The sequence below is a fragment of the Hyperoodon ampullatus genome, assembly GCF_949752795.1.
Source record: "Hyperoodon ampullatus genome assembly, chromosome: 2".
In the NCBI taxonomy this organism is placed as follows: Eukaryota; Metazoa; Chordata; class Mammalia; order Artiodactyla; family Ziphiidae; genus Hyperoodon; species Hyperoodon ampullatus.
In genome coordinates this window covers 74,902,375-74,924,041 of record NC_136915.1, presented here as the reverse complement: position 1 = coordinate 74,924,041, position 21,667 = coordinate 74,902,375, and positions in this window count along the sequence as shown.

The window sequence follows — 21,667 nt, the reverse complement described above, 5'->3', positions numbered from 1 at the left end:
TTCATTGCTCTGACCATGCGTCTGTAGTCACATCTCTTTCTCTGACTCTCCTCCTTCCTTCCTCTTCCACTTTTAGGGGCTCTTCCCTTCCTGCATCTTCTAAGCCAGCGGCATGAGGCTGGGTCCTTCTCACACTGCATCACTATGACTTCTGTCTCCTGCTTCCACTTTTAAAGATTTTTGTGATTATATTGGGCCCACTTGAGTAGTCAGTAATACTCTCCCTATTTTAAGGTCTGCTGGTGCACAACCTTCTGGGGATTTGGATGTGGATGTCTTTGGAGGAGGGCATCATTCTCCTGCTGCAGGGCCCTTTGTTGTTGTTGTCTAGCCCTCTCTTTGCAAACTCAGGCTTTCTTGGGGCCCAACAGGCCATATAAGTAAGTGAATCAGGACAGAGAGACAGTGGTGAACTGGATGCCCCTTTTAAATGGGCAGCGGCTGATCTACTATGGCCATTTTTTGCTATGTGAGAATGTGGTCCCAGTGTTGCCAGATCTTCTGATTTTTTAAAACCAGAATTTTAGATTTCCTTTCTTTGTTATATCCCCCAACGTTTAAATGTTGCCAATAAATTTATCTATCTAAAACTATTACACAAGCCAAACCAAAAACATCTACTGGTATACTTGACCTTGAGCTATCCATCTGTAACTTCTGCCCTGTACATTACCCCTGAAACAATCACATTATGCCTAAAGATTCAACCACTCCCAAGCTATGCTGGATGACTCCCAAACCTATGAGTCCATCTAGACCTCTCTGATGAGCTGAGAACATCTCTGATTACATTCCCCATGGCCACACCCACTTGTGATCTCCCTGCACAAATCTGCTTCTCAAGCCTGAAACATGGGGGTCCTTTACTTTCTGATCCAATGGTCACCAAGTGCCATAATTCATCCCCTTCTTTGCACTTTATGGGGGACCTTGATTGCCCCCTTTACTGGATTATTGTAACACTCTTTATATTCATCCCTTATGATCTATTCTTCATCCTTACCTGATTCCAGTCTAAGCTCTAAAATGCATCATAGGGCACATCATCTTTCTCTTCTACTTAACATCCTTCAGTGGTTTTCAGGAACCCACAGGATAAGGTCCAAAGTTCTCAATATGGCCTTCCATGCCGCTCATGATGGCAGCCTACGTTACCTCTCCAACCTCGTTTCTTAGCACTTTCCCATTTTTTAAAAATAAATTTATTTATTTTATTGGCTGCATTGGGTCTTCATTGTTGCATGCGGGCGTTCTCTAGTTGTGGTGAGCGGGGGCTGCTCTTCGTTGTGGTGCATGGGCTTCTCATTGTGGTGGTTTCTCTTGTTGCGGAGCATGGGCTCTAGGTGCTTGGGATTCAGTAGTTGTGGCACACAGGCTCAAGTAGTTGTGGCGCACAGGCTCAGTAGTTGTGGCGCATGGGCTTAGTTGCTCTGTGGCATGTGGGATCCTCCTGGACCAGGGATCAAACCCGTGTCCCCTGAATTGGCAGGTGGATTCTTAACCACTGCGCCACCAGGGAAGTCCCATCACTTTCCCATTGCTGTCTGGGATGCCAGTATTACAGAACAGTAATTGCAGTGCCCTGTGTACATGATGTGGTTTAACACCTGCTCTTCCCTTTGCCTGGAATGCCCTTCCCCACTGATATCCCAGGAGACCTACTCATCCTTAAAGCAAAGCTCAGGTCTTACTCTGTGGGACATTCCCTGACTCCTTCCCCTCTGCCTTTCCACAGTGCTTCCTCCCAGGTCTCACTGCTTTACTTATGAATTTTTTATTGAACCTGTCTCACGTGATTTTAAGTATTTGTTCACATATATGTATCCCATCTTTGTGTCTTATCATTTTTGTGTCATGAGTACTTAACACAGGGCCTCACAATAGACACGCCTAATAATATTTCTGAATGAACAAATAAATGAATGAAGGAACCATGCTAGACAGATAGCATCTATCCTATTTATAATCAAAATTACCTCAAGGAGTTGTAATTCTTTGATGAGTTTCTCGTTCCTCCCTTCAAATAAGTTTCTATCTTCCACCAGCTGCAGAAGCTCTTTGAATGATTTAAAATGCAGAATTCAAAATTGGCTGCCAAGAAACACCACTTCCTTTCATTTCTAGAATAACGTGATTTTCCCCGTGACCCAGACAAAACAACAACCTTTGGCTAATGTTTCATATAAAGAGGATTTTTCAGGGAAAAAGAGGATTAACCAGAGTGGATTTTAGCTTTTCTCACTTCCCCAGTATTCCCTAGGTGTTCCTTCCAGGTGTGAAGACTCTCTTCTGTCTAGATACACAGGAGAAAGCCACTCCAGGTCTGGAGTTTAATCCCATGGTGATGCCACCTCAGGAAGTGCCAGGACCCTGTGAACCTTGCAGGCTCCCGCAACACAGTCATAGATCTGGGGAAGGATGACAATTTACAAGGAGTTTCTCTCTCAGACAGAGAGCAGATTAGTCATCTTTCTAAAAATGGGAGGAACAGGCACAAAGCGGCACTTGTCTTCTCAGGGAGGCTGGCCAGCAAAGCTTGTAGACCGACTGGAAGAGCTGGGCTAAGATCAGCCTCAAGGCTGATCTCACAGTCTCCCAGTCACTTACAATTGGCCCAAGTGTAGTAGGGCAGATGCCAGGGGCAAGAAAGAAAATCCAGTTCCTGGACCCACATTGCTTTTCAGTTAGTTACCAGACAGCAATCACCTTTTTGATGTCTGAGGTTTTTCTCTTCTCCTATGTCCCTGGTATATCAGCTCCCACTGCTCCTTGAGGGAAAGGGACAAGGGGGAAAAGAATGAACATCCACTGTACACCTAATGTGAACCAGGAAATGCATTAGATGCTTTAGAGGCTTTCCTTTTTTTAATATTTTAATTTTATTTGCATTCTTAAATCTCCATTTTATAAGTGAGGAGACAGGACCAGTGAGGCCAAGTAACTTGCTTGATTCTACACAACCAGGAAATGGTAGGGCTGAGATATTATTCCACGTAGGTGTTATTTTAAAGCCCATGCTTTTTTCCACTTATGATGCTGCTGATATAGGAAAATAGTTGTAAAATCTAATTTTTGTGCTTGTGTACCAAAATTGACAGCTTATGTTAGCTTCATCCAGTTTATAGTCTTATTGGGCTAATGTGCCCAGAGTATTCTCAGGCCAACATTCAGGCAATCAATCAACATACATTCTGTGAAGGGGCTACCAGATTGATCCAAAGAGATGCAAGACTTGGCCCTGACCTGCCAGGACTTACAGGCGTCTGGCAAGATGAAGAAAGTAAGGAGTAACACAAGAGTACTGTGATAGCATAGGAGCTATAACAAGTAAGCATGTCAGCAACTCTGGACATTTCTACCGTGACACCCATGATGGTGATGACCTCATATGTGACACACTCCCCTGGGTGTTTGTAGGGTCATAGCTGTCACGTCTCCTCTTTTGCCCACTTAAAGTGTGTTAGACTGCAAGTAATTGAGAGGATGTTGTCAAAGAGATTACTTGAATCAAAAAGGATCTTTGGTATTTTAATTATTAATAACTAAATATCAGTTGCCATCTTACAATAGATGACAGTACATCCATGTGATTCTAATGTGCCTGAGAATCACTGCAGGGGGGCAGCTGAATATCTCCTGTGGACAAAACATGCTGTGAGCTGAGAGGAGGGGGACCTTGATGGGGCCAGAGCAGACTGGGGTGTCTTCCAGGAATGAACAGATGATGTAGACTCAAGCCTAGCATTGTGCCTGGCATGTGGAGGAGATTCACGAATGAACTGAACTGAAAAACACAGGGCACACAATGCCAAAGACCTACAGATGCTGGCCAGTCACCAGGTCCAGCACGAGGCAGGACTGCCTTCCTCCAATGCAATGAAGCCTCAAAGGTAAACCCTCCCACTCCCTCCCTGCAGCTACAGTATCTCAGATAGAGAATCAGGCAGACTGAATTTCCTGAAGGAACTGCATGATTTATTAGACTGGATTATGTTTTAAATTGAATAACATGAAAACTGTTTCCTGCCTTAGCCAGAGAGTAGGGGCTAGAAGCAGGGTGGGGCGGTGGGAGATCAGATTAAGAAGGGATAAAATAAAGGGGCGACCCTAAGTGGAGTGTGAAATAAATTTTGTGACTCTATAACATTTATATTGCTACTTGCTGGTTTTTCAACTTTAGATATTCTCTTATGCCACTCCATGGTGTTTTCTCCCTTTTCATCTTAATTTTTGGTAGTTAACAACACTGTCTTTAGCTCTTTTACTGGTACCTTTGTGTAACTTCAAATTATATACTTAAATCTCCCTTCCTTGTCCCATGAACTTTCAGGGATGTCCCCAAATTCCCATCATGTAAAATAAGGGCACTTCTCTATCCATTACACGTTTCACCTTCTAATTTCTGTCATTTGGATAATTAATGTTTATCTTCTGTAACTATACTCGAGTCTTTTTTTTTTTTTTTTTTTTTTTGGCGTTACGCGGGCCTCTCACTGTTGTGGCCTCTCCCGTTGTAGAGCACAGGCTCTGGATGCACAGGCTCAGTGGCCATGGCTCACGGGCCGTGGCATGTGGGATCTTCCCAGACCGGGGCACGAACCTGTGTCCCCTGCATCGGCAGGCGGACTCTCAACCACTGCGCCACCAGGGAAGCCCTCGAGTCTTATTTTACATTATATGTAGGTTGATTCAAAATGGTTGAGAATCAAAAATAAAGTTGTTCCTTTGAGCATGAAATACTTTTCCCTGCAGGGCCACATGTCAATACCATGATGCCAGCATCTGTTGTAACAAATTTCTCTAAGCTGAGCACGACACAACACAGTTGCTTAATAGCTTACTAAAACAACACACATCTATAGTTTTGGGAGTCAGAAGTCCTCCAGGAGTCTCACTGGGTTAAAATCAAGGTATCAGCAAGGCTGGTTTCTTCTGGAGGCTCTAGGGGAGAAAATTTGTTTCCTGCCTTTTCCAGCTACTAAAGGTCACCTACAAATCCTAAAGGTCACCTACATTCCCTGGCTTATGGCGCCTTCCTCCATTTTCAAAGCAGGTAACATTGCATTTCTCTGGTCCTTCTTCCCTCATCACATTTCTTTCTGACCATAGCCCATAAAAGTTGTCTGTTATTAAGGACTCATATGATCTGATTGGGCCTACCTGGATAATCCAGGATAATCTACCCATCTCAGATTCCATAATCTTAATCACATTGCAAAGTCCCTTTTGCTATGTAAAGTAACATGTGCACACGTTCTAAGGATTAGGGCATGGACATTGTTGAGGAGTCATTCTGCCTACCACACAAAAATGAAATGTTCCTGGTGTTGAGAAAAAATGGATTCTACTTCTCATGCTCCATCAGTTGCTCAAAATCCACACCACACATTAATGTGCTTCATTTTTAGACTACAATTTTCTTATTTAGGTTTTTTATTGTTTTTAGTAGAGCCTCTATTTTTCTTTCTTTCTTAAAAGAAGTGTATTTTCTCTTTACCAAATCCTTAATAACTACCTGCTTTTCTCTTCCATCCTATGCATTATTAATATCACCTAATTCTTTTTCTCTTTTTTTTTCTTTAAATTGAGGTAAAGTTAAGTCTTCTTTTTTTTTAAACCAGTTTTTTTGAGCTCACCCAATTCTTGTTCTAGTTGGGAGCAGTTGTTCTCTAGGTCCACTGTTCTGTCTTCACTTTGGGTTTCTTGTCCTTGAACTCTTGGTATGAGCCCACCATTTCATATATTCTACATCTTCATATTTGTTGTTTTTCACTCCAGTCCCCAAGCAGCTTCTCATGAAACAATACATGGAAGATAACCTCTCTGAGTTCTAACGTGTGAAAAATGACCTCTCCCAGTCTTTTGCATTGCTTCGTTGTCTTGTGTTCATTTCTATTACTTTGATTCTGATTCCGAATATGATTTGGCTTTCTAAAAAAAAAATTGTCATTTATATTTTTTCTGTGAATTATTCATTTTCTTTTTTCAAAATTTTAGTTGGATTAGCTTCTGCTAGAGCTATATTTATATATAGTGAAGATTAATCCTTTGTAATACATATTGCAAAATTTTCTTCCAGAATAATGTTTATTAAAAATTTTTATGGAGCTTTTTGTTTCATATATTTTAAATTTATGGTTTAAATTTATAGCGTTCAGTCTTTTCCTTCATGGCTTCAGGGTTTTGGGTTTTGTTTAGGAAGACTTACATATTCCAAGTTATACAAATGTTATTCTGATTTTTTCTAATAAATGTGTACTTCTATTGTTTATATTTTATTTTTAATCCATCTGGAATTTGACTCTATGTTTGTTATAATTTGTTAAAATTTTCAAACAAATCAACACCATTTAGATATTTATTCTATCTTTTCCCCCACTGTTTGAAATACAATCTGCATTAGATTATAAACTTTTATATTCTTGGGACTAATTCTGAACTATTGTTTTGTATTGATCTATTTGTCTGGCCCCTCAGCAGTACTTTGTTGTTTTAATTACAAAAGCTTTACAAAGTCTTAAGGTACCCAGGACAACTTACCTCTCCTTGTTATCTTTCTGAATCATCTTATGGAATTTTATATATGTATATGAAATCTTGAGAATAAGGTTGATAAGCTCCATAAAAATTCTCTAGGATTTTGATTGGATAGCATTGAATTTATAGATTAACTTGAAGAGACTTTACAATATTGACTCTTGTTAAAGAAAAAATTATTTTGACACTTGTTAAAATGGTGATGAAGACTTTATTCAGGACTATTGCAATAGGTGTCAAGACTATCACAGTGGGGGAGAGAGATCAGGTTCAACTCAGAATACAACAAAGACAAGTGGAGATTTATAGCCAATGAGCAGAGTGAGGGATGTTAGTGGATGAAAAATTATTAAGAGATATAAAGGGGAGGGGGGTTCTTGTAAACCAACTTAACAGGATTCTTGCTGAAGGAAGGCAATAGTGATAAGATATCAAATATGGGGGGATTCTCACCAAACTGACTTTGCAAGATTCTTCTAAAACTGGGCTAAGCAGGCCGAAGACATGTCCCAAGGATGAGGCTGGGTGAAAAAGAGGTCTCAGAGGAGCCTGTCTACAGTTTGGTCAAAGAGGGAGTTTTTATCACTCTTTCCATTCAGAAACATAATCATTCTCTATATTATTCAAATTATATACTATGTACTTCTACAAAGATTCACAGTTTTCTTTAATCAGAACTTACTCCTTTTTTGTTACATTTATTCTTTAGTATGATATAGTTTTTGTTGATATTGTGAGTGAGGCTTTAAAAATTACATTTCCAATTTTTTAATTGGAGTCATATGGGAAACCTTGATTTTTGTAGGTTGATTCTGTGTTTAGCCATCTTACTTTTTTCTCTTATTAAGTTCAGTCATTTTTCAATTCTTTGTCTTAGAATTTAAATGTAGACATGTTTTGCCCCTTTAGTGCCAATATTTAAACCTCTATTTATTTTTCTGATATTATTGTGTTAAGGCCTCAAGAAAAGTTTAAATAATAATGGTGTCTTATTCTTCATTTAAATGTGAGTGCTTCTACTATTTCACTGTGAACTAAATGTTTTGTGAGAGGTTTCTTGTAGTTACCACTGTCACATTACTAAAGCTTCCTTCTGTTCATAATTTACTAAGATATTTTTTAATTTTAAAATTAGGAGTGGATGCTAATGCAGTAAATTATAATATAATTATTGATCTACTAAGGTTGAACCTCCTTTGAATTATTGGAGAAAAACCTATTTGAGTGTTTTTCAAAGTGTAGTTAGAAATGGCTTGTGGCTTCAAAGGGTAGATCTATGAACTAATCTCATTCATATTCGTTTCACAAATTTTCCTTTTGTCTATTTATGCTTATTAAGGTATTTGCTAATTTCTTTTCTCATTATTGCTTCTTGTATCCACTCCTTCTTCTGGGCTTACTTTCTTTCTTACCAAAGTACATTTAAAAAATATTTCTGTCAGGGAGGGCCTGAGTGGTTAATTCTGACTTTGAAAATGTCTTCCCTGCCCTCCTTCTCTTGAAGGGCAGCTTAGCTAGAAATAGGAGTCTAGGTTGACAGATACTTATTCTCAGCTCTTGAAGATATTACTCTGTGATCTTCCAGCACATATACTTGCTAATTAAAAAAAAAAAAGTCTGTCTAATTGCCATCCTTATAGGTAATTTTCTTCTTTCTGTTTTCTCTGAAGATTTTCTCCTATTCTTTGATGCTTTACAGTTTTCTCTGCTGTATAGTGTGGATTTGCTTTTATTCACCTTTCTTGATGTACTTATCAATCTAAAACCTCATGTTTCTTCCATTATAGAAAATTCTCAGTCATTGTTGCTATGAAAATTGAATATCTGCTACTCTCCTTTTGATGTATTTTGGATCATCTCATTTTATCCTACAATTCCTTTAAACTTTTACACATTTTTAACTCTTTGTTCCATATTCTGAGTTATTCATTCCAGTTTTCAAATTCTTGCTTCAGCAGTGTATAGATTACTACGCCGTGATCTTCTGTTCCTCTCCTCAATGGCTATATACATATATTTTAGTGACACTTTTCCTTTATTGAGGTATAGTTGACATACAATATTATACAAATTAGAGGTGTCCAACATAATGATTCACAATTTTTAAAAGTTATACTCCATTTATCGTTATTATAAAATATTCCATGTGTTGTAAAATATATCCTTGAGGCTTATTTATTTTATACATAAATAGTTTGCACCTCTTAATCCCCTACCTTTTCCCCTTCCCTCTCCCTCCTGGTAACCACTAGTTTTTTCTCTATAACTGTGAGTCTGTTTCTTTATTGTTATATTCACTACTTTGTTTTAATTTTTAGATTCCACATATAAGTGATATCATACAGTATTTGTCTTTCTCTGACTGATTTCATTTAGCATAGTACCCTCCAAGTCTATCCATGTTGTTACAAATGGCAAATTTTCATTCTTTATGGCTGAGTAGTATTCCATTGTGTATACATAGCATGTCTTCTTTATCCATTCGTCTGTTGATGGATACTTAGGTTGTTTCCATATCTTGGCTGTTGTAAATAGTGCTTCTGTGAACATTGGGATGCATGTATCTTTTTGAATTAGAGTTTTCCTTTTTTTCTGGATATATACCCAGGAGTAGGATTGCTGGATTATATGGCAGCTTTACTTTTAGTTTTTTAAAGGGTTGTCCATACTCTTTTCCATAGTGGCTGCACCAATTTACACTCCCAGCAACAGTATACAAGGGTTTCTTTTTCGCCACACTCTCTCCAGCATTTATTATTTGTAGACTTTTTGAGGATAGCCATTCTGACTGGTTTGAGGTGATACTTCACTGGGTTCTGATTTGAATTTCTCTAGTAATTAGTGATATTGAGCATCTTTTCATGTGCCTGTTGCCCATCTGTATGCCTTCTTTGGAAAAAGGCATTCTGCTGAATTTTTGATTGGGTTGTTTGTTTTTTCGATATTGAGTTGTAAAAGCTGTTTGTATATTTTGGATATTAACCTCTTGTTAATTGCATCATTTGCAAATATTTTCTTCCATTCTGTATGTTGTCTTGTTTTGTTAATGGTTTCCTCTGCTGTGCAAAAGCTTTTAAGTTTCATTAGGTCCCATTTGGTTATTTTTGCTTTTATTTCTTTTGCCTTGGAAAACAGATCTAAGAAAATATTGCTACGATTTACACAAGAGAATGTTTTGCCTATGTTCTCTTCTAGGAGTTTTATGGTATCATGTCTTATATTGAGGTCTTTAAACCATCTTGACTTTATTTTTCTATATGGTGTGAAGGAGTGTACACCACTTGTTGAAGAGACTGTCTTTTCTCCATTGTACATTCTTGCCTCCTTCATCATAGATTAATTGACTGTAGGTGCGTGGGTTTATTTCTGGATTCTCTAATCTGCTTCATTGATCTATATGTCTGTTTTTGTGCCAATACCATATTGTTTTGATTACTGTAGCTTTGTAGTATAGTCTGAAGCCTGACAGGGTTATACCTCCAGCTTTGCTCTTTTTCCTTGGTATTTCTTTGGCAATTCTGGTTTTTGTGGTTCCACATAAATTTTAAGATTATTTTTTCTAGTTCTGTGAAAAATATCATGGGTATTTTGCTAGGTATTGCATTAAATCTATAGATTGCTTTGGGTATTATGGCCATTTTAACAATATTAATTCTTCCAATTCAAGAGCATGGGATAATTTTCCATTTCTTTGAATCATCTTCAGTTTCCTCTATCAGTGTTTAATAGTTTTCAGTGTTTAGGTCTTTCACTTCCTTGGTCAAGTTTATTCCTAGGTATTTAATTTTTTTGATATGATTTTAAATGGGATTTCTTTTTTAGTTTCTCTTTCTGACATTTCATTATCAGTGTAAAGTAATGCAACAGATTTCTGTATATTAATCTTACATCCTGCTACTAATTCATTTATTGGTTCTAATAGTATTCATGTGGAGACTTTAGAGTTCTCTGTAGAGAATATCATGACATCTGCAAATAGTAACAGTTTTACTTCTTCCCTTCCAATTTGGATACCTTTATTTCTTTTTCTTGTCTGATTGCTGTGGCTAGGACTTCCAATACTATATTGAATAGAAGTGGTGAGAGTGAGCATGCTTGTCTTGTTCCTGAATTTAGAAAGAAGGCTTTCAGCTTTTCACCATTGAGTACTATATTGGCTTGGGTTTGTCAAAAAAGGCTTTTATTATATTGAGGTATGTGCCCTCTCTACCCACTTCGGTGAGAGTTTTTATCATAAATGTATGTTAAATTTTCTCAAATGCTTTTTCTGTGTCTATTAAGGTGATCATGTGGTTTTTGTCTTTCCTTTTGTTAATGTGGTATATCACATTGATTGATTTGCATATATTGAACCATTCTTGCAATACTGGAATGAACCCAACTTGATCATGGTGTATGATCCTTTTTATGTATTGTTGGATTTGGTTTCCTAATATATTGTCAAGGAATTTTACATCTATATTCATCCAAGTTGTTGCCTGTAATTTTCTTTTTTTGTGGTGTCTTTGTCTGGTTTTGGTATAGGGTGCTGGTGGCCTCATAGAATGAATTTGGGAGAGATCTATCCTCTTCAATTTTTTGGAATAGTTTGAGGATAGGTGTAAGTTCTTCTTTGTATATTTGGTAGAATCCCACAGTAAAGCCGTTGATCCTGAACTTTAGTTTGCAGGTAGTTTTTGTTTTGTTTTGTTTTTTCTTGTTTTTATTACAGATTCTATTTCACTTTTAGTGATCAGTCTGTGCAAATTATCTGTTTCTTCTTCACTCAGTTTTGGCATGCTGTATGTTTCTAGAAACTTGTCCATTTCTTCTAGGTTGTCAAATTTGTTGTCATATAGCTGTTCATAGTATTTTCTTGTGATTTTGTTTGTATTTTTGTGGTATCAGTTGTTATTTCTTCTCTTTCATTTCTTATTTTGTTTATTTGGGTCCTCTCTCTTTTCTTCTTGGTGGGTTTAGCTAGAGGTTTCTCTACTTTGTTTATTTTAAAAAAACAGCTCTTGGTTTTATTGATCTTTTCTGTTGTTTCTTTGATCTCTATTTCATTTATTTTCTCTCTGATCTTTATTATTTCCTTCCTTCTGCTGACTTTGGGTTTTGTTTCTTCTTGTTTTTCTAATTCTTTTAGGTGTAGGTTAAGTTGTTTATTTGAGATTTTTCTTGTTTCTTGAGAAAGGCCTGTATCACTATGAACTTCCCTCTTAGACCTGCTTTTGCTGCATCCCACAGATTTTGTAAGGTGGTGTCCTCATTTTCACTTGTCTTGGTATTTTCTGATTTCTTCTTTGATTTCATTGTTCACCTGCTGGTTTTTTTAGTAACATGTTGTTTAGCCTTCATGCATTGGTTGTTTTCTCATTTTTCTTTCTGTGGTTGATTCCTTGTTTCATACCTTTGTGGTCAGAAAATATACTTGAAATGATTTCTATCCTCTTAAATTTACTGAGGTTTGTTTTGAGACCTACTATATGGTCTATCCCAGAGAATGTCCCATGTGCTCTTGAAAAGAACATGTATTGTTTTTGTTTTTTGTTAGTTTTAGTTGTAGTGTCCTGTAGATATCAATTAAGTCCAACTGGTCTGTTGTCATTTAGGATTGAAGTTGCCTTATTGATTTTTTGACTGGGTGAGCTGTCTACTGATGTCAGCGGGACGTTAAATTCTCCTACTATTATTATATTATTGTCAATTGCTCCCTTTATATCTTTTAGTATTTGTTTTATACATTGAGATGCTCTTATATTGGGTGTATATATGTTAATGATTGTAATATCCACTTCTTGTAATGATCACTTTAATGCTCTTCTCTGTTTTTTTTTTTTTTTTTTTTTTGCGGTAGGCGGGCCTCCCACTGCTGTGGCCTCTCCCCTTGCGGAGCACAGGCTCCGGAGCACAGGCTCAGTGGCCATGGCTCACGGGCCCAGCCGCTCCGCGGCATGTGGGATCTTCCCAGACCGGGGCACGAACCCGTGTCCCCTGCATCGGCAGGCGGACTCTCAACCACTGCGCCACCAGGGAAGCCCTCCTCTGTTTTTTTAATAGCCTCTTATAAAAGTCTATTTTGTCTGATATGAGTATTGCTACCCCCTCTTTCTTGTCGTTTCCATTTGCGTGAAATATCTTTTTCCATTCCCTCACTTTCAGTCTGCGTGTGTCTTTAGATCTGAACTGAGTCTCTTGTAGGCAGCATATATACAAGTTTTTTTTTGTTCCTATTCAGTCACTCTATGTCTTTGATTGGAGCATTTAGTCCATTTACATTTAAAGTAATTTTTGGATAGTGGTATAGTCTTTTTGCCATTTTTAAAATTGTTTTGAGTTTGTTTTTGTGGGGGTTTTTTGTTCCTTTTTTCTTCTTTTGTTCTCTTCTTTTGTGATTTGATGACTATCTTTAGTGTTATGTTTGGATTCCTTTTTCTTTTTTTGTGTGTGTATCTATTACAGATTTTTGGTTTGTGATTAACGTGAGCAATCTATGTATATATACATGGCTGTTTTGAGTTGCTGATCTCTTAATTTCAAATGAATTTAACAACCTTGCATTTGTACTCTCCCCCCCTCACAATTACTATCATTTTTTAAAATTGAATTATAGTTGATTTACAATGTTGTGTTAGTTTCAGGTGTACAGCAAAATGAGTGAGATATATATTTTTTTTTCAGATTTTTTCCCTTATAGGTTATTACAACATATTCAGTAACAGTTATTGTTTTTGATATCATATTTTACATCTGATTGTTTTGTGTACTCCTTAACTGCTTATTGTCAATATAGATGATTTTACTACTTTGGCTTTTTAACATTCCTACTAGCTTTGTGCATGGATGATTTCCTACTTTTACTGTATGTTTGCCTTTACCAAGGAGTTTTTTTATTTCATAATTTTTGTGTTTCTAGTTGTGGCCTTTTCTTTTTCACTTAGAGAAGTTCCTTTAACATTTCTTTCAAAGCTGATTTGGTGGTGTTGAACTCTTTTAGCTTTTACTTGTCTGGAAAGTTTTTGATCTCTCTATCAAATCTGAATGAGAGCCTTGCTGTGTAGTGCATTCTTAGTTTAGTTTTTCCAGTCTTCACTTTAAAATATATCATGCTCTTCCATTTTGGCCTGCAGAGTTTCTGCTGAAAAGTCAGCTGATAATCTTATGGGAGTTCCCTTGTATGTAATTTGTTATTTTCTTTTGCTGCTTTTAATATTCTCTTTTTATCTTTAATAGTTCCATTTATTTGTTTGGCTGCGCCAGGTCTTAGTTGTGGCAGGCAGGGTCCTTAGTTTTGGTTCACAGGCTGCTTAATTGCTGCAGGTGGGATCCTTAGTTGTGGCATGCGAACTCTTAGTTGCAGCATGCATGTGGGATCTAGTTCCCTGACCAGGGATCGAACCCAGGCCCCCTGCACTGGGAATGTGAAGTCTTATCCACTGTACCACCAGGGAAGTCCCTTTAATATTTCCTTTTTAATTACAATGTGTCTTGATGTATTCCTTTTTGGGTAAATCCTGTATGGGACTCTCTGTGCTTCCTGGACTTGGATGTCTGTTTCCTTTCCCCTGTTAGGGAAGTTTTCAGCTATTATGTCTTTAAATATGTTCTCAGCCCCTTCCTCTCTCTCTTCTCCTTCTGAGACCCCTATAATGTAAATATTAGTATGCTTGATGTTGTTCCAGAGGTCACTTAAACTGTCCTCATTTGTTTTCATTCTTTTTTCTGTTCAGCATCAGTGATTCCCACTGATCTGTCTTCCAGCTTATGATTCATTTCTTTGTTTCATTTAATCTACTGCTGATCCCTTCTTGTGTATTTTTCATTTCAGTTATTGTATTCTTCATCTCTGTTCAGTTCTTTATATTTTCTAACTCTTTGTTTAAAACTTCTAACTTCTGTTCACCTATTATTCTCCCAAGTTCTTTGATCATCTTTACTGTCACTACCCTGCACTCTTTCCTGGGTAGATTGCCTATCTCCACTTCACTTAGTTCTTCCTCTGGGGTTTTATCTTGTTCTTTTGTCTGGAACATATTCCTCTGTTGTCTCATTTTTGCCTAAGTTGCTGTTTTTATTTTTATGTATCTGGTAGGTTAGTTACATTTCTCAACCTTGGAGAAGTGGTCTTTTGTAGGAGACATCCTCTGCATCCCAGCAGTGCACTCCCCTCTTGTCACCAAGCTATATGTTCCAGGGGGTTCCTCTATGAGGGCTGCGTAGGTCCTTCTGTTGTGACAGGCTGACTATGTGGGCAGCCTGGTAGGCTTTGTTGGCTCCCAGTCCAGTTATCTGCCTGGTCCTGCCTTGTGTGGAGGCTGCTGGCCACTGTTTGGGGGGACTAGGTCATGAGGCAGCTGACTGTGGAAGCCTAGGGGGCCCCAGGGCTAGTGCTGGCTCACTGGTGTACAGAGTCAGGGTCCAGAAGACTCCTGGGCTGTTTCCCACACACTTGTGCCAGCCTACTGGTGGGCAGAGCCAGGTCCTGGAGTCTGGTTGCAGGTCCCAGGAGTCCCAGAGCTGGTTTTGGATCACTGGTGGCAGGGGGTGGTTCCTGACACAGTTGGGTATGGGGTCTGGTGTGTCCTGTTGCTTATGTTGTCCTGGTAGTCGGCAAGGCTGGGACCCAGTTATTCCCATGGAAGCATTTGGCCTGCTAGTGTGGAGGCTGGGTCCACAGGCTGTGTGATTGTTGTTTTCTTTCTTTCTTTCTTTCTTTCTTTCTTTCTTTCTTTCTTTCTTTCTTTCTTTCTTTCTTTCTTTCTTCCTTCCTTCCTTCCTTCCTTCCTTCCTTCCTTCCTTCCTTCCTTCCTTCCTTCTTTCTTTCTTTCTTGTGTTGTGTTTTTGTTGCTGCGTGCGGGCTTTCTCTAGTTGCGGGGAGCAGGGGCTACTCTTCGCTGCAGTGCACAGGCTTCTCACTGCAGTGACTTCTCTTGTTGTCGGGCACAGTCTCTAGGCGTTCAGGTTTCAGTAGTTGTGGCATGCAGGCTCAGTAGTTGTGGCTTGCGGGCTCTAGAGCACAGGCTCTGTAGTTGTGATACATGGGCTTAGTTGCTCTGCGTCATGTGGGATCTTCCTGTACCAGGGATCAAACCCATGTCCCCTGCATCAGCAGGCAGATTCTTAACCACTGTGCCACCAGGGAAGTCCCGGGATTGTGGTTTTCTTGCATCTGGTGTTTGCCCACAGTGGGTGAGGCTGATCCAGAGGCTAGAGAAGACTCCCTGGAGGGCATGGCTAGTACCCAGGGGATTCTGGGGCTAGTGCGTGCCCACTGGTGAGTGGAGCTGGTCCTGGGCTCTATGGTGGTCAGGGCCATGTCCAGAGGCAGCTGTGGGCTCAGGGGCTCTTAAGTCAGCCTGTCTGCTGATGCATGGGGCTGTTTCCCTGCCCAGTTAGTTGCTTGGCCTGAGGCATCCCAGCACTGGCACCTAGAGGCTTTTGAGCCAGTGTGGGGCTTGATCCTGGGGCTATTAGGCTACATGGAGGATTCCCCAATGGCACTTGCCAGCACCAGTGCCCACCTGGTGGAAGGAGCTCCCCAAACTGGCTGAAGCCAGTGTCTGTCCCCAGGGTAAGCTGCAGTTGCCTCCTGCCTCTCTGGGAGACTCTCCAAGATCAGGAGGTAGGTCTGACTCAGACTACTATGAAATTATAGGACTCTATTTCCCCCAGTCCTCTGGGACTCCTAAAAGTAAGTCCTGCTGGCCTTCAAAGCCAAATGTTCTGGGAGCTCATCTTCCCAGTGCAGGACCCCTGGGGTGCGGAGATTAAATTTGGCTCAGACTTTTCTCTCCTCTGGGAAAACCTCTGCAATTGTAATTATCCTCTGGTTTGTGGATCACTCACCCCAGGGTATGGAACTTGACTATATCATGAGTCCACCTCTCGTACCCATCTCATTGTGGTTCCTTCTTTATATCTTTAGTTGTAGAAGATCTGTTTGGGTAGTTTCCAGTCTTTTTGTAATCAATGGTTTTTCTGCAGATAGTTGTGATTTTGATGTGCCTGTGAGAGGAGCTGAGCTCAGGGTCTACTCTGCCATCTTGGCCGATCTCCAATGGCTATATATTTTGTTTCTAGACTTTCCATTTGATTCTTCTCTCAATCTTATGATCTTAAATTAATTTTTGAGAGCAGATTATTTTTTGTTTTAGTGCCTCCAACTGTTAGAGCACTACTTTCCCGTTTCGTTGTATTTGCCACTCCTCCTCATGGTAGTTGACTTCCTTATGTGGTTTCTGATTTTTTTTACAACATTTTCAGATTTTTCCCAGGGGGAATATTGGGTTATGGAAGTTTCACTGTCATATGGTTTTGCATTTGTGTTTGACAAAGGAGTTTAACTAATCCTGAACAAGTTTCTCTGTTAATTCCTCTGCTTGATATCCCACACCAATACATTGTGACCTCACATTTGTGTAAGTTTCAGACTTGGAGATTGATAGCTCAAGGTATTTTTTTTTTCTACATGTCCCCCAAAATGATAAACTTCGTTCCTCCCACTGGCCAGGGATAGAGGTTGGATTAACTCTAGTACCCATTTCATAGATGTTCAGTCTTTAAGTTCTATATTTAATGCCGAAGTATCTGCTACTCTCCTTGTATGTGCCTAAGACCACATCTTCTCTCCTGACCCTAATGGGAAATAAAACTACATCAGCCAGTCCCTAGGGCCTCAAGCTAGTCCAGTATTTCCACGAGCCACCCTGACAGCAGCTCCTGCTCACACCAGGCTTTGAGCTCCCTCTTTATTTCTAGTACTTTTGTGTTTCCTTTATTTTCTTTTGAAATTGTTCATAGTTTTATGCTTCTGAGGTTCAACCATGTTGATATTTGTAGCTCTAATTCATTCATTTTATCTCCTGTATAGAACTCAACCATGTGAATTTACCTCTATTTATTTATTTATTCTCATTTTGATGGATATTTAGATCACTTCCAAATTTTTGCTATTACAAGTAATTTTTCTTTTTTCTTTTTTATTCTTTTTTTATTTTATTTTATTTTTTTTATTAGTTTCTGCTTTATAACAAAGTGAATCAGTCATACATATACATCTGTTCCCACATCCCCTCCCTCATGCATCTCCCTCCCTCACACCCTCCCCATCCCACCCCTCCAGGCGGTCACAAAGCACCGAGCTGATCTCCCTGTGCTCTGCGGCTGCTTCCCACTATCTATCTACCTTACGTTTGGTAGTGTATATATGTCCATGCCTCTCTTTCCCTTTGTCACAGCTTACCCTTCCCCTTCCCCATATCCTCAAGTCCATTCTCAAGTAGGTCTGTGTCTTTATTCCCGTTTTACCCCTAGGTTCTTCATGACATTTTTTTTTTTTAATTCCATATATATGTGTTAGCATACGGTATTTGTCTTTCTCTTTCTGACTTACTTCACTCTGTATGACAGACTCTAGGTCTATCCACCTCATTACAAATAGCTCAGTTTCGTTTCTTTTTATGGCTGAGTAATATTCCATTGTATATATGTGCCACATCTTCTTTATCCATTCATCCGATGATGGACACTTAGGTTGTTTCCAGCTCCGGGCTATTGTGAATAGAGCTGCAATGAACATTTTGGTACATGTCTCTTTTGGAATTATGGTTTTCTCAGGGTATATGCCTAGTAGTGGGATTGCTGGGTCATATGGTAGTTCTATTTTTAGTTTTTTAAGGAACCTCCATACTGTTCTCCATAGTGGCTGTACCAATTCACATTCCCACCAGCAGTGCAAGAGTGTTCCCTTTTCTCCACACCCTCTCCAGCATTTATTGTTTCTAGATTTCTTGATGATGGCCATTCTGACTGGTGTGAGATGATATCTCATTGTAGTTTTGATTTGCATTTCTCTAATGATTAATGATGTTGAGCATTCTTTCATGTGTTTGTTGGCAGTCTGTATATCTTCTTTGGAGAAATGCCTATTTAAGTCTTCTGCCCATTTTTGGATTGGGTTGTTTGTTTTTTTGCTATTGAGCTGCATGAGCTGTTTATAAATTTTGGAGATTAATCCTTTGTCAGTTGCTTCATTTGCAAATATTTTCTCCCATTCTGAGGGTTGTCTTTTGGTCTTGTTTATGGTTTCCTTTGCTGTGCAAAAGCTTTGAAGTTTCATTAGGTCCCATTTGTTTATCTTTGTTTTTATTTCCATTTCTCTAGGAGGTGGGTCCAAAAGGATCTTGCTGTGATTTATGTCATAGAGTGTTCTACCTATGTTTTCCTCTAAGAGTTTGATAGTTTCTGGCCTTACATTTAGGTCTTTAATCCATTTTGAGCTTATTTTTGTGTATGGTGTTAGGGAATGATCTAATCTCATACTTTTACATGTCCCTGTCCAGTTTTCCCAGCACCACTTATTGAAGAGGCTGTCCTTTCTCCACTGTACATTCCTGCCTCCTTTATCAAAGATAAGTTGGCCATATGTGCGTGGGTTTATCTCTGGGCTTTCTATCCTGATCCACTGATCTATCTTTCTGTTTTTATGCCAGTACCACACTGTCTTAATTACTGTAGCTTTGTAGTATAGTCTGAAGTCAGGCAGCCTGATTCCTCCAGCTCCGTTTTTCATTCTCAAGATTGCTTTGGCTATTCAGGGTCTTTTGTTTTTCCAAACAAATTTTGAAATTTTTTGTTCTAGTTCTGTGAAAAATGCCAGTGGTAGTTTGATAGGGATTGCATTGAATCTGTAGATTGCTTTGGGTAGTAGAGTCATTTTCACAATATTGATTCTTCCAATCCAGGAGCATGGTATATCTCTCCATCTATTTAAATCATCTTTAATTTCTTTCATCAGTGTCTTATAATTTTCTGCATACAGGTCTTTTGTCTCCTTAGGTAGGTTTATTCCTAGATATTTTATTCTTTTTGTTGCAATGGTAAATGGGAGTGTTTTCTTGATTTCATTTTCAGATTTTTCATCATTAGTGTACAGGAATGCCAGAGATTTCTGTGCATTAATTTTGTATCCTGCTACTTTACCAAATTCATTGATTAGCTCTAGTAGTTTTTCGGTAGCATCTTTAGGATTCTCTATGTATAGTATCATGTCATCTGCAAACAGTGACAGCTTTACTTCTTCTTTTCCAATTTGGATTCCTTTTATTTCCTTTTCTTCTCTGATTGCTGTGGCTAAAACTTCCAAAACTAGGTTGAATAAGAGTGGTGAGAGTGGGCAGCCTTGTCTTGTTCCTGATCTTAGTGGAAATGGTTTCAGTTTTTCACCATTGAGGACAATGTTGGCTGTGGGTTTGTCATATATGGCCTTTATTATGTTGAGGAAAGTTCCCTCTATGCCTACTTTCTGCAGGGTTTTTATCATAAATGGGTGTTGAATTTTGTAGAAAGCTTTCTCTGCATCTATTGAGATGATCATATGGTTTTTCTCCTTCAACTTGTTAATATGGTGTATCACATTGATTGATTTGCGTATATTGAAGAATCCTTGCATTCCTGGAATAAACCCCACTTGATCATGGTGTATGATCCTTTTAATGTGCTGTTGGATTCTGTTTGCTAGTATTTTGTTGAGGATTTTTGCATCTATGTTCATCAGTGATATTGGCCTGTAGTTTTCTTCCTTTGTGACATCCTTGCCTGGTTTTGGTATCAAGGTGATGGTGGCCTCGTAGAATGAGTTTGGGAGTGTTCCCTCCTCTGATATTGTTTGGAAGAGTTTGAGAAGGATGGGTGTTAGCTCTTCTCTAAATGTTTGATAGAATTCGCCTGTGAAGCCATCTGGTCCTGGGCTTTTGTTTGATGGAAGATTTTTAATCACAGTTTCAATTTCAGTGCTTGTGATTGGTCTATTCATATTTTCTATTTCTTCCTGAGTCAGTCTTGGTAGGTTGTGCATTTCTAAGAATTTGTCCATTTCTTCCAGGTTGTCCATTTTATTGGCATAGAGTTGCTTATAGTAATCTCTCATGATCTTTTGTATTTCTGCAGTGTCAGTTGTTACTTCTCCTTTTTCATTTCTAATTCTACTGATTTGAGTCTTCTCCCTTCTTTTCTTGATGAGTCTGGCTAATGGTTTGTCAATTTTGTTTATCTTCTCAAAGAACCAGCTTTTAGTTTGGTTGATCTTTGCTATCGTTTCCTTCATTTCTTTTTCATTTATTTCTGATCTGATCTTTATGATTTCTTTCCTTCTGCTAACTTTGGGGGTTTTTTGTTCTTCTTTCTCTAATTGCTTTAGGTGCAGGGTCAGGTTGTTTACTCGAAATGTTTCCTGTTTCTTAAGGTGGGATTTTATTGCTTTAAACTTCCCCCTTAGAACTGCTTTTGCTGCGTCCCATAGGTTTTGGGTCGTCGTGTCTCCATTGTCATTTGTTTCTAAGTATTTCTTAATTTCCTCTTTGATTTCTTCAGTGATCACTTCATTATTGAGTAGTGTATTGTTTAGCCTCCATGTGTTTGTATTTTTTACAGATCTTTTCCTGTAATTGATGTCTAGTCTCATAGCATTGTGGTCGGAAAAGATACTTGATACAATTTCAATTTTCTTAAATTTACCAAGGCTTGATTTGTGACCCAAGATATGATCTATCCTGGAGAATGTTCCATGAGCACTTGAGAAAAATGTGTATTCTGTTGTTTTTGGGTGGAATGTCCTATAAATATCAATTAAGTCCATCTTGTTTAATGTATCATTTAAAGCTTGTGTTTCCTTATTTATTTTCATTTTGGATGATCTGTCCATTGGTGAAAGTGGGGTGTTAAAGTCCCCTACTATGATTGTGTTACTGTCGATTTCCCCTTTTATGGCTGTTAGTATTTGCCTTATGTATTGAGGTGCTCCTATGTTGGGTGCATAAATATTTACAATTGTTATATCTTCTTCTTGGATCGATCCCTTTATCGTTATGTAGTGTCCTTCTTTGTCTCTTCTAATAGTCTTTATTTTAAAGTCTATTTTGTCTGATATAAGAATTGCTACTCCAGCTTTCTTTTGATTTCCATTTGCATGGAATATCTTTTTCCATCCCCTTACTTTCAATCTGTATGTGTCTCTAGGTCTGAAGTGGGTCTCTTGTAGACAGCATATATATGGGTCTTGTTTTTGTATCCATTCAGCCACTCTGTGTCTTTTGGTGGGAGCATTTAGTCCATTTACATTTAAGGTAATTATTGATATGTATGTTCCTAT